Source organism: Littorina saxatilis, linkage group LG3 (genome assembly GCF_037325665.1).
Source record: "Littorina saxatilis isolate snail1 linkage group LG3, US_GU_Lsax_2.0, whole genome shotgun sequence".
NCBI lineage: Eukaryota > Metazoa > Mollusca > Gastropoda > Littorinimorpha > Littorinidae > Littorina > Littorina saxatilis.
In genome coordinates, this window is record NC_090247.1 from 34,462,981 (window position 1) to 34,474,616 (window position 11,636).

Genomic DNA, 11,636 nt, shown 5'->3' on the forward strand with positions numbered 1-11,636 from the left:
ATATAAATATGTTATATTTGGATTAAAAACAAGCTCTGAAAATTAAAAATAAAAACATTATGATCAAAATTACATTTCCGAAATCGATTTAAAAACAATTTCATCTTATTCCTTGTCGGTTCCTGATTCCAAAAACATATAGATATGATATGTTTGGATTAAAAACACGCTCAGAAAGTTAAAACGAAGAGAGGTACAGAAAAAGCGTGCGATGCAGCACAGCGAAACCACTACCGCGCTGAACAGGCTCGTCAGTTTCACTCCGTTATGCACAAGCGGCGGACTACGGTCATTGTGAAAAATGCAGTGCGTTCAGTTTCATTCTGTGAGTTCCACAGCTTGACTAAATGTAGTAATTCCGCCTTACGCGACTTGTTTGTTTATCAGCTTGTTCACAGACTTTTTAGACAAGCTTCTTGGCCGCATCAAAATACTTCACCTGTGGGCTGCCCGCATCTATTGCAATGCCATCCCACCATGCATTACTGAGTTTTCTCTCACTGTTCCTCTTCGTTCTCCTGCTGCCGTCACCCGAGAAGTACGATTTGTCTGTTTTCAAGGCTCTCTCTCTCTCTCTCTCTCTCTCTCTCTGTCTCTCTCTCTCTCTCTCTCTCTCTCTCTCTCTCTCTCTCTCTCTCTCTCTCTCTCTCTCTCCCTCTCTCTCTCTCTCTCTCTCTCTCTCTCTCTCTCTCTCTCTCTCTCTCTCAAATGTTGATTGTGCAAGTGCTAATGCTTCAAAAACCTTTAGCTAATCTCCACATTAGAGCAGCTCAGCTTATTATGTTAAAGAATCACACTCTTTCAGATTCTGATTATAAAAATGTGCAAGTACTACCATTTCAACAAAGATTAATGTATAATAAAGGTGTTATAATGCATAAAGGGATGTCAGAGTATGCACCGGAGACATTACGTGATAATTTTATTTTGATCTGTAACAGACTAAAAATCATAACACCGACTCCACGTATTGACCTTTTCAACTCAAGCCTTCTTTATTCGGGTGCAGTCTTATGGAACTCACTGCCAATTTATCTTAAACATAAAACAAACACATACAGCTTCAAAAAACATTATATGTCACACATAATGCAACTAAAAAAGTGCTGAATGGTTCATCAATTCATTTAAAATGTATGTACCAGTTAAAGAAAATGTAATTCAATGCAGATCTAAATTAAGTTATGTTAAAAATTGACACTTTTTATCATTGACAATTGTACTTAAAATGCAGTACGACAATTTGTATCTGTGTATACAGTTATAATGTGTTAAGTTTGCTTTGATAGTTCTTTGATTACATTGTTTTCTGTTCCTGTTGACCCTGTCTTAGGGCAAGGGCTGAATGTAAAAAAGCATATATTCTTGCTAATCTAAACTTGGCCAAACATTATTGCAACAGATTTCAAACCCAAATTAAAGCATTAATCCCCGTGTCATTTCATTAAAATGTTATATACCAGTTAAGGCCGTTCACTTAACCTTCAGGATCACCTTTTGGATTAAATATTTCTTTTACATGGATCACGTGACGTGACCGCCGCTCAAGTAAGGGTACCCTAAAAAAATCTACCAGACAAAAACGGAAAGGCCGAATAAAAAATCAACACAAAATCGCAATAGGCAAAAAGTTGCTACTTTGATGTAAGAGAAGAAAGTCAAACCAATGATCTACCCTGAACAGATTGTTTTGTTTTAATCAATGTTTCATTTGAGCAGGGTGTTCATCAACAGTTGGACATAATCAATTAACTTGCCATTGAAACAATGTGTCATGAGCAATATGAATAATTATTTATCTACAGGTATATTTATTGGTAATGCAGTAGATTGTACAGTTATATTGTAAACAGCAGATTGGAAGAATGGGTTGAAATAAATATCATTGCTGGTAAGCATCAAGTTCCATTGAAAAGGGGGTCAACAATTCATGATTTGTTTGTTGTTAACCACATTTCGGAGAGATCCGTAAATTATACTAGGCCATTATAAATTTAGAGAATATTTTTTCCTGCTAGATTAAGTAGTGAGTTAAAATGTCAATATTTCGGAAACAAAACATGAAGAGCTGTGTTTGCCATTTTCAATAAGGTATATGAGTTGGACAATGAACCTTGATGGTTTGAAATTGTACAGTATGCTGCCGTAATATAAAGGGCCTTCTCCCTCTCTCCTTTCATGCTATACATTTAGTCAGTTAATGCATGCTTTCTTCCTCATAATCCATTATTTTATGTCCTTATATTTCTTCTAAATTTGCTTGTCTAGGTTCAAAAGTCCGACTTTGTCCAAAAGTACGGAATTGTGAGGGAGTATGAACAGAACGTCTATCCCCACACTGACGGTCCACTCATCCGTGAACTACGTCATCAAGGTCCAGATCATCCCCATGACGTTATGCCACGTGACTGTGAAGCCTGTGGTACTCAGCTGGCGTCTGTCCTAGTGGAACTGCATGTCGGAGGTAAAGCCAAAGTTATGCAGATATGCTTGGCTAAACTGGCTTTCATATTAATGCAAATGAAATATTCTGAAAGGAAGACACCATTCTCCATCCTTGTCACTCGTTATTGAAAGGAACCGATCCCTCATGGCTTTTGATTCTTTTGATGAAAAAATCCTAGATTGCTTTATTCAAATTATAGGCATCTACAGGGAGAACTCAATTTCTTTTTAGACTTTCTTTTCTAGCCTCAAGGATGAATTAACGAGTTATTTTATTTATTTTTTCTTTCTGTCCTAACACCTGTTCCTTGCGCTAGTGTGCGATTTATTTTAAATATTCATGATCGGGGGTCCAAACTGCATTTATATAGACTAGCATTGGAAGAAAAACTACAGTTGTAAATGCATGATAGTCATCACTTTCGTAGAACCCCTTCAGGAACCCCTTGCGAAACTGGTATTTCATTTGTCAAGAAATTTGAGTCTGGTTTGTCGGACAATAAGTCAACTGTCAATATATAAAAACTATAGTAAAATAGTCAAATGCAATTACCTGTTTTGCTGCCAAATGTCTGTGTCAATCTTTCTAATATTTGTCAATGTACGTGCTGCGAGTCAGGAATCGAACATTGCCGACACTAATATTGCAACCATACAGATGGTGTGCACACAACATTTTGATTGAAAAGACTTTTACAGGGGACTTATGCCTTTGATAACCCTGCTGATTTCTTTTTTACTGACTGCTTAAAGGCACAGTCAGCCTCCTGTAAACCATCACAGACACTGTCAGGCTTTTACACACAGTACAAACACCCTTTCGTTTAAACACTCACCGCTTGAGAACATCCTAGGTGCCCTCCGTAAAGAGCGAGCAATTTTCAATGAATTTATTTTTGCGTGGCTAGCCGGATTGTCTGAGCAGACAATCGGGCGGTACGTTTTGGCGCTAAACCTAACTTTTAAAATCTAAATAATAATTTGACAGCTTGTTACACAAACATTCTTAAATCATAAAAGAATTCTTTTTTCATCAAGACAAGATCAGTACAACATGAAGTTTTAAAAGTTTAAAAAAGCTAGCCCGGAAGTGTGTCCCGCAAAACTTGGTTCTCGTAGCAGACGAATGTTGTGCATGTCGACAGTTTCTTTGAACGGTCAACCGCCACCGCTCGTGTGACTCGCAGCCGTTTGTTGCGTTTAAGATTCAGGGGTACACAATAACGTGCTATTGCAGATACAGCGAGTCGCATTGAAATCACAAACTGACTACTAAATGTTAGACTAACTTATTGTCTTGTACAGAATAACAACTGTGTGAATGGTGCTATATTGAATGAAAGAGTGTAACATGAAGTTCTTGTACATCATTGTAAAGAGTGTGAATGACGTTTTAGTTTAGATGTCAAGCGCTTAGAGCAAGCCTTTTTAACGAAAGTTTTTGATTTAGCGCTATATAAATGTTATTATTATTATTATTATTATTATTATTATTATTATTATTATTATTATTATTATTATTATTATTATTAAATTGTGAAAAAAAGGAAAGTGGATCACATGGGTTCACGATGGCTCAGGGGTTAGATAAACCAGGAAAACAGGTGTGTGATTTACGCGAGCTAAATAGCCATTCAAACGAACTGTGTCATTTAAGGCTACGAAATGCTATTGCAAGTGTGTTCGATAAGGTTAGAACTGCTTTTTGCGTGAGAAGATTTAAATCGTTCTGTAAACCATTTCAGAGGGACTGGGGCTTTAAATGCAAGGGAGTTCTAGAATCAGAGAATATGTCATTTTCTTTCTTTATTTATTTGGTGTTTAACGTCGTTTTCAACCATTCAAGGTTATATCACAACGGATATGTCATTTTGACTGTCATTTTTCAGTTCAAACCAATGATAGGATTAACAATTTCGAAAACCGGCAGTGGTTTGTTTGTTCATGCTAACACTCCTGGCTCTAAACGAAATTGTTTATTTCTAACACTTCCGTTTTGACGAGAGAAAAAAATCCTTCCAAGTTAAAGTATTAAATGCAACAGGAAAACAAGACTTCATTTTTTCTGAAGAAAGCGTAGAATAACCTAGTCTTCATTGTTGAAAAATCACATTAACCATCACTTTAAATTTCTCTGCAAGACGTCCAGAAGCTCTTTTTTTTAGACATATCCACTATTGAAGTCCCCACTAATAAAACTATGTGTTCCTGGACATGTGTCAAAGAAGCATCTGCCATCATTGATTTCTAAATTGCAATGCATTGTCGGTTGTCATTGAAATTGTCATATTGATAAATAAAGAATCCACACAAGCAGACAATAAGCACTAAAATAAACTAGGTACACATTCTGGGATCAAACCTGTAAATATAACTGCAAAACGATATCCTTCACTAGGTTGGGCGTTGAAAACTATTACGACCGCTATTCTGGTTTTGAAAATTCCCCGTCATTTTGAATCTGGCTGTAACTGAATTGAATTGAACTTTATCAAAAATGACAAATCCGTTCTTAGTATAAAAAACAAACAAAAAAGAGCTCCTTCAATTACATAAAGACACAGACACACAGATACTGAAAGACAGAGAAAGAGAGAGAGAGAGAGAGAGAGAGACACACACACACACACATACACACACACACACACACACACATTCACTCAGACACACACACGTACCTAAAGTGTGGATGGTTACCTAAGAGGCGGCACTGGGTGTAGTGCCTTTCTAGTGCACTTGCACTACAACAGCACTGGGTGCAGTACTCGCTCCGGCATCGAAGAATTTTGCACTAAAAAATGCACAAAATTTGACCTATTTCGTCGCCTATAGAGGACGGAAAGAATGTCATTTTGAACATTGTTATGACATTCTTTCCGTCAAAAAAGTCAATTTAACGGTGTTAAATGAAGCGACCATCCACACAATTAGGTTCCCATCCAGAGTTTAGGTTGCCATCCACGTGTGGATGGTTGCCTTATGGTGATTTAGGCAACCAAACCTGTGGAAACGGGGGTACACACACACACACACACACACACACACACACACACACACACAAACACACACAACCACACACGTGGGTGCGCACACATACGTTCACGCTTGTGCTTCACTCTTTATGTTATGGCGAACAGTTCCAGATACAAGCAATCAGACCTCAGCATGTGTAAGCCCAGACCCTTTGATGTACCGGGACGTGTTCCTGCTCTGTATCAACGGTTTCACTTGTCACAGTCCTGATGAAAAGGACGGGGCAACAGGAACATGCGGCATCATCCATGGTCTTCAGAAATCAGGGGTTCCGGTCACCGTATTGTCGTAAGTCTTTTAACATATTCGTGTGTGTGTGGTGGTTGTCACGTCTGCCTTTGCACTATTGAAAAATAGATTGCTTGTCACTCAGCTTTAAGAAATTCTTAATTTGACTTCATATACTTCTGTAGCTTTTCCAAACAAGAAAAGTAAACAGAAAATAACACATGTTCAAGTTAATTACTTGAAGAAAATGCACGTTAATAAAAATGTGTTTATTTTCTTGTGAATGAAAGTTTTTAACACTACCGACACAAATACTATACTATGATTTATGGAGCGAACCATTTTAAACTGTCACCTTGACCGGTTTACTTGTATTTAAGCACCGAGCGACATTCTGCATAATGATAGACATGCTAATTTGTGAATACCTTCCTTGAATGACGTGCATACTTAAAGTTACCAACAACAACATTATTACAGTTTCAACGATACGTTCAATCGCACCAAACTGATGACAACACTGGCCACCATGCAAGGACCTGACAGTGTCATTGCCACAGACTGCCAATGTGTTGCTGGGCTGGAAAGAAAGGTAATGAAAAGTTGTATCATTTGAAAGAGAGAGAGAGAGAGAGGGGGATAAAGAGAGGGTGTGTGTGTGTGTGTGTGTGTGTGTGTGTGTGTGTGTGTGCGTGCGTGCATGCGTGCGTGCGTGCGTGTGTGTGACACAGAGGGATTATTTTAATTAATTTTGAAATGATCTGCACGTGGCGTTATTTCCTTGTGCACGGTGTTTTGACACGTTTGTAAAAGCGTTCACTAGCGTGCTTACAATCAAAAACATAAGTGTCTATAATTATTACTTTTTAATAATGTTATCATATGTTTGTATGAGCATCCCTGTCATATTTGTGAGTGGATGAGGTATGTGAATCACACACGATGACAGCTTTTACTTTATCATGTGCGACTATGAGTACTGCGTGTAACGCGTATTTCTATACCTATTTATGTATTTAAAGATGTTTTCATCCCTGCATGCTCAAGTTACAATTCAAATACACCCTTTGCAGATCGTATCCTGGGTACAACCTGCGGAATCTGACTCCATGTTAGAACACTTTGACAGATTAATGGCTTTCTCTAGAACTTCTGGCCAGCTGATCACTATCACGACACCACCTGATGCAAAACTGGCCGCGGTAAATTTTGCGTAATCCTCCATTCCTAGAACTGTACTTTTAGTGTGTATTTTAATTTCATGTCATTGTTTAATATAAGCAACGCTATTTTAATGCGTTTTAGTCACAATAGCGAACGTAGTTGGTACTCAAACACAAATATCATTGTGTAACTGCTGTTTGGTAGTAGTCTTTGTGGCAGTCTTCATGATGCAGACGATTTATTGTGCACATTGCTGTTTGTGCGTCTGAACCGAAAGCACTGACTATCAATTGACATTGTTTAAAACAGGAATTTTATCTGCTGGACGTGAACGTACCAACTTTAGCTATATTTTAAATATATGCTGAGGTGTTTTTTTTAATTCTTCTTGGTCATTGTGTGAAGTCGTTTCAATCAAATTAACGAAACAGACCAGGTAGACTTTGATATTGTAAGTACACTCTAGGAGAAAAGATAATACAGATTTTGTTATATTGTATGAAAGACATAATACCAAACGCAATAGATTCTTACTTTAAATACACGTTACTAAGGTCGTTTTCGTGGTGTGTGCACATACATTTGAGTAATATGTCCATAAAACTTGCATTGTGTATTTTTTCACATATGAACCACCTTAATCATCTCATTAAAAATGTCCGACTTTATTAGTGTTGATCGACAACTATTGTGAAACAGAAACATGAAAGGATGTTTCAAATGCGTGATATCTCACACACACACACGTGAATCAAGCATTTGTCTTTTAGAAAAAGTGCACTTTTTATAGTCATTCAAAGTGTATCACGACAATATTTGGAATGTACAGATTATAGAAGTAGCTATATTAACCCCAGTTACTTGTTTTAATTAGTGAACATTTCGGGGTTGCTAGGGAGTTGAACAATCTGTTAAAGGCAGATAATTCTTCTTGCGTAAACCAAAATGGAATGAATTTTGAAAACTGGTACATTTAATCATGATGTGAGTACATAATGACTGTTGTCATCTAAAGAAAAATATTATTAATTAGCTTAAATTGCTATCTTTTATTTCGTTATTTACATTGTTCAAGGTCAATTTGTGTAGTACTCACATTGAGTAAACGTCCTGGCGAATATGCAAAAGTTTCCTATCTTTGAATGTGACTTTAATTTTTATGCTATGTATTCAGTGTATTTAGGTACCTTAAAACGGGAGTCACTGCACAAATGTTTGAATTTCGTAATTCTACTCTTTTTTTCCACCTGCTTTGAAGAATGCATACCAAGCAGGATTAAATAAAGTATGACTCCTTAATCGGTAAAGAAAACAGCACGCCGACTAAAATTAATTTCATTAATTAGCACAGTTACGAAGCATTTTCGAGCAAATTATTGCAGGGGTATCTAAATTACAGAATGTCCATTGTCCCTTGAAAGGGCCTTGAACTTTGTGAGGTCTTATTCGCCAGAAAAATGTCTAAAATGGCTCATTAGATTGTATACCTTTAGGAATTTTGCCTTTGTTACATTTAGTTTAACATATTTTCAAACAGATGGAGAATCTAGGATCACTGTTGAAAGGTAAGAGATATTTGTTTTCCAGGAACCCAATGTTGTGAAAGTTGCTTAGTACATTGATGGTTTTGATTATCATTCAAAACGACAAAGATAAAGAAAGAAAAAAGTCTTTTTACTATACTCTGCGCAGTCATTCAACAAGAAAAAAGCAACTTAAATGTGTCAACATATAATACAATGCTACGCAAAGTTTTCATTCGGGAATTCTCTTCCATCAGTACACAAGAAATAACTCAATGAAAGTGGGTAAACTGGTAACAGCTCTGCAAATATAACATTTTGTATAACCTAAGTACCTGCAGAGGATTAGCGGGACGAAAGCAGAAAAAAGTGCAATCATTAAACCGTTCATTAAACCGTAGATATTTATATACAATATCAAAGTATTACTAAATTCTTACTATAGTCCATTTTTACCAAAATATCAACAACAAAACATAAGATAGGTTGACAGCTTGTCATCATCTCTGCTTACCGGATCAATTATCAGACATATAGACGTTTGTTCAAGGGAATACTACAATTAAGGGTCCTTCTCAACAATAAAATGTTCCTTCTCACTTGTTTTTATTCTGCTTTGTTGAATTTTTGTTTGTTTGATTAACGCCCAGCCGACCACGAAGGGCCATATCAGGGCGGTGCTGCTTTGACATGTAACGTTCCCCACACACAAGACAGAAGTCGCAGCACAGGCTTCATGTCTCACCCAGTCACATTATTCTGACACCGGACCTAGCACTAACCCCATAATGCCAGACGCCAGGCGGAGCAGACACTAGATTGCCAATTTTAAAGTCTTAGGTATGACCCGGCCGGGGTTCGAACCCACGACCTCCCGATCACGGGGCGGACGCTAGGCCAACTTTCTTGAATTTAAAATGTAAGGTTACTGAACACATCGAATCATGTATTGAAGACTGACGACATCATACTTTCATAAAGTCACACTCAGTCCTCCCACATCTCAGATGTTGTCAGGCTTTTACATGAGATAGGGCCATCCCTCCGCTTGGTCACATACCAAAAATGAACAGCATGGATGCTCTCTGTGCATAGTGTTCATTTTTGTTATCAATTAAATCAATTCATCAACAAATGTAACTCAACACAACAAGCACTGAGGGTGTTGTCTTTATGTATGTGTTCAAGTGGAGGGATGATCGTATCCTATGTAAAAGAACTACACGAGAAGGAGTGTCCCTCTAAAAACAAGTAATTTCTAGGCACTGCCTCCATTCTGTAGTCTAATACAATTACAATTACGGTGTAACGCGTCACAGCGCCCAGAGTTTACTTAGAATTCAGACAGATGTAAAAGACTGCCGAGTTTAGAAGAGTTGTATCCCTAGATGCTGAAGCAAATACGAAAAAGCGCTCTTCAATTACAACAAGCATTCATGGCATACTAATGAACGAGGACGTCTGATGTGCATGTTTTTAATGGAAGGAGGCACCACCTCGAACTGATGCTGCCATTTATGCGATAGATATAATGCGCCCAATACGATGCAGTTTTTCTCTCAAAACATGCACTCGGAGAGTACCAATTCACTGCCGCCATGTTTGCTTGCTTGGGTGTTGACAACACTGTCACAGCACTTCAAAATAGTCAACCAGGACTGTATTTCTGAAACTATTCTCTTCTCTTTAGGGGACCTTGAGACGAAGAGTGAAGAGGAGATGATGGCCTTTGAAAACAATATTGAAGACGTTTTCATTGAGCTTGGAAAGGAGTGCCTGACTGAGGACATAGTCCGTGAGGTTAATACCGTTGTACAGATCAGCGTTACCCACAGAAACGGAGAGGAACATTCTATTTTCGTCAACATGCAGCTGGGTATGATTCAGTCGCTTTTTCTACGATTCGGAGATTGTTTTTAAGTTTTTGGTCACGGACACTATCTGGGTTGTTTTCATCGTCGTCGATTTTCAAGCTACACCTTTATCCACCGCAACCCAGTAACAAACTTTTATGCTTTGTAAAAGTGTCATTCAGAAAAGAGCACAAATGTTGCAAATAGTTTATAGTAGGTTAATGTTTGTGTGTGTGTGTGGGGGGGGGTATATTGGTTTGTGTGTGTGTGTGTGTGTGTGCGTGTGTGTGTGTGTGTGTGTGTGTGTGTGTGTGTGTGTGTGTTGTTGTTGTTGTTGTTGTTGTTGTTGCTGTTGTCGATGTTGTTGTTGTCTTCCTTTCAAACCGCTTAACCCTAAGCTTTGCTTCTACCTCCAGATGGTGGGAGCGTGGATAGAGATGGAAAGAGTCCCGGGGGATGTAGAACAGCGGGCCACATACGACTTCTGGCACGAGACTTTTCCTGCTTCCTTCTTAGCAAAACAATGGACATGGCTCTATTTCAGGGGTATTTAGAGGGCCGAATCAAGATTGAGATGCACGACTCTGTAGGGCTACTTCGATGTAATAAGTTCTTCGTGAAACTCCGTGCCCTGTACCAGGAAAGATATGGATGACAAAAGTACTGCTAAGCTCTTTCCTGTGACAGGAAGTTCAGTGGTACCAAGTTATCATAGTTCTGCTTTTATTCTTCATGATGCAAAATATGTTAGAGATCTATGTCTTTCTGCAAAACGGTTGTTGACAATCTTGAATTACAGCTTGTATCTACTTGGTTAAATTATAAACGGGGTTTAAGTAGTCAGAACAGGAGAGAAGAGTAAATGAGAGTTAGGCAGAATCATTATCCTCACAAAAAAATCGGAAGGTACTGAGTGATGGGTGACGGAAGTGCAAACCGTCATTTAATAAGTGTTTATGGTGTTGGAGCTCGTAGTTGTTCTAATGTTTGTACAGTTTCGGCTGTGCGTTCAAGCGGAGCCCATAGAGAAACAATTAACCCAGCCTCGTTTTGCAAAATGTTGTTGTTATTGTTGTGGGGTTATTTTTGTCGTGTTTTTTTTTAAATTTGCCAAGCACATCATTGTGGGGCTTTTAATCAAAAACCAAGCATCCGTCTACAACGTATCATCATTCATCCTTCAACATTTACACAATATATACTGAAATATCTCAACGCTAATTCATATCCTAACATCACATTTATATTATTGTTATTGTTGTTGTTGTCGTTGTTTTTGTTCATGTTGTCGTTGTTGTTCTTCCTTTCTTTATTTAAACAAATTGTTTTGCTCATTAGGCTGATAAGGCTTTTCTGATGTAGTACTATTAATCCTCGCGGTAATTAACAA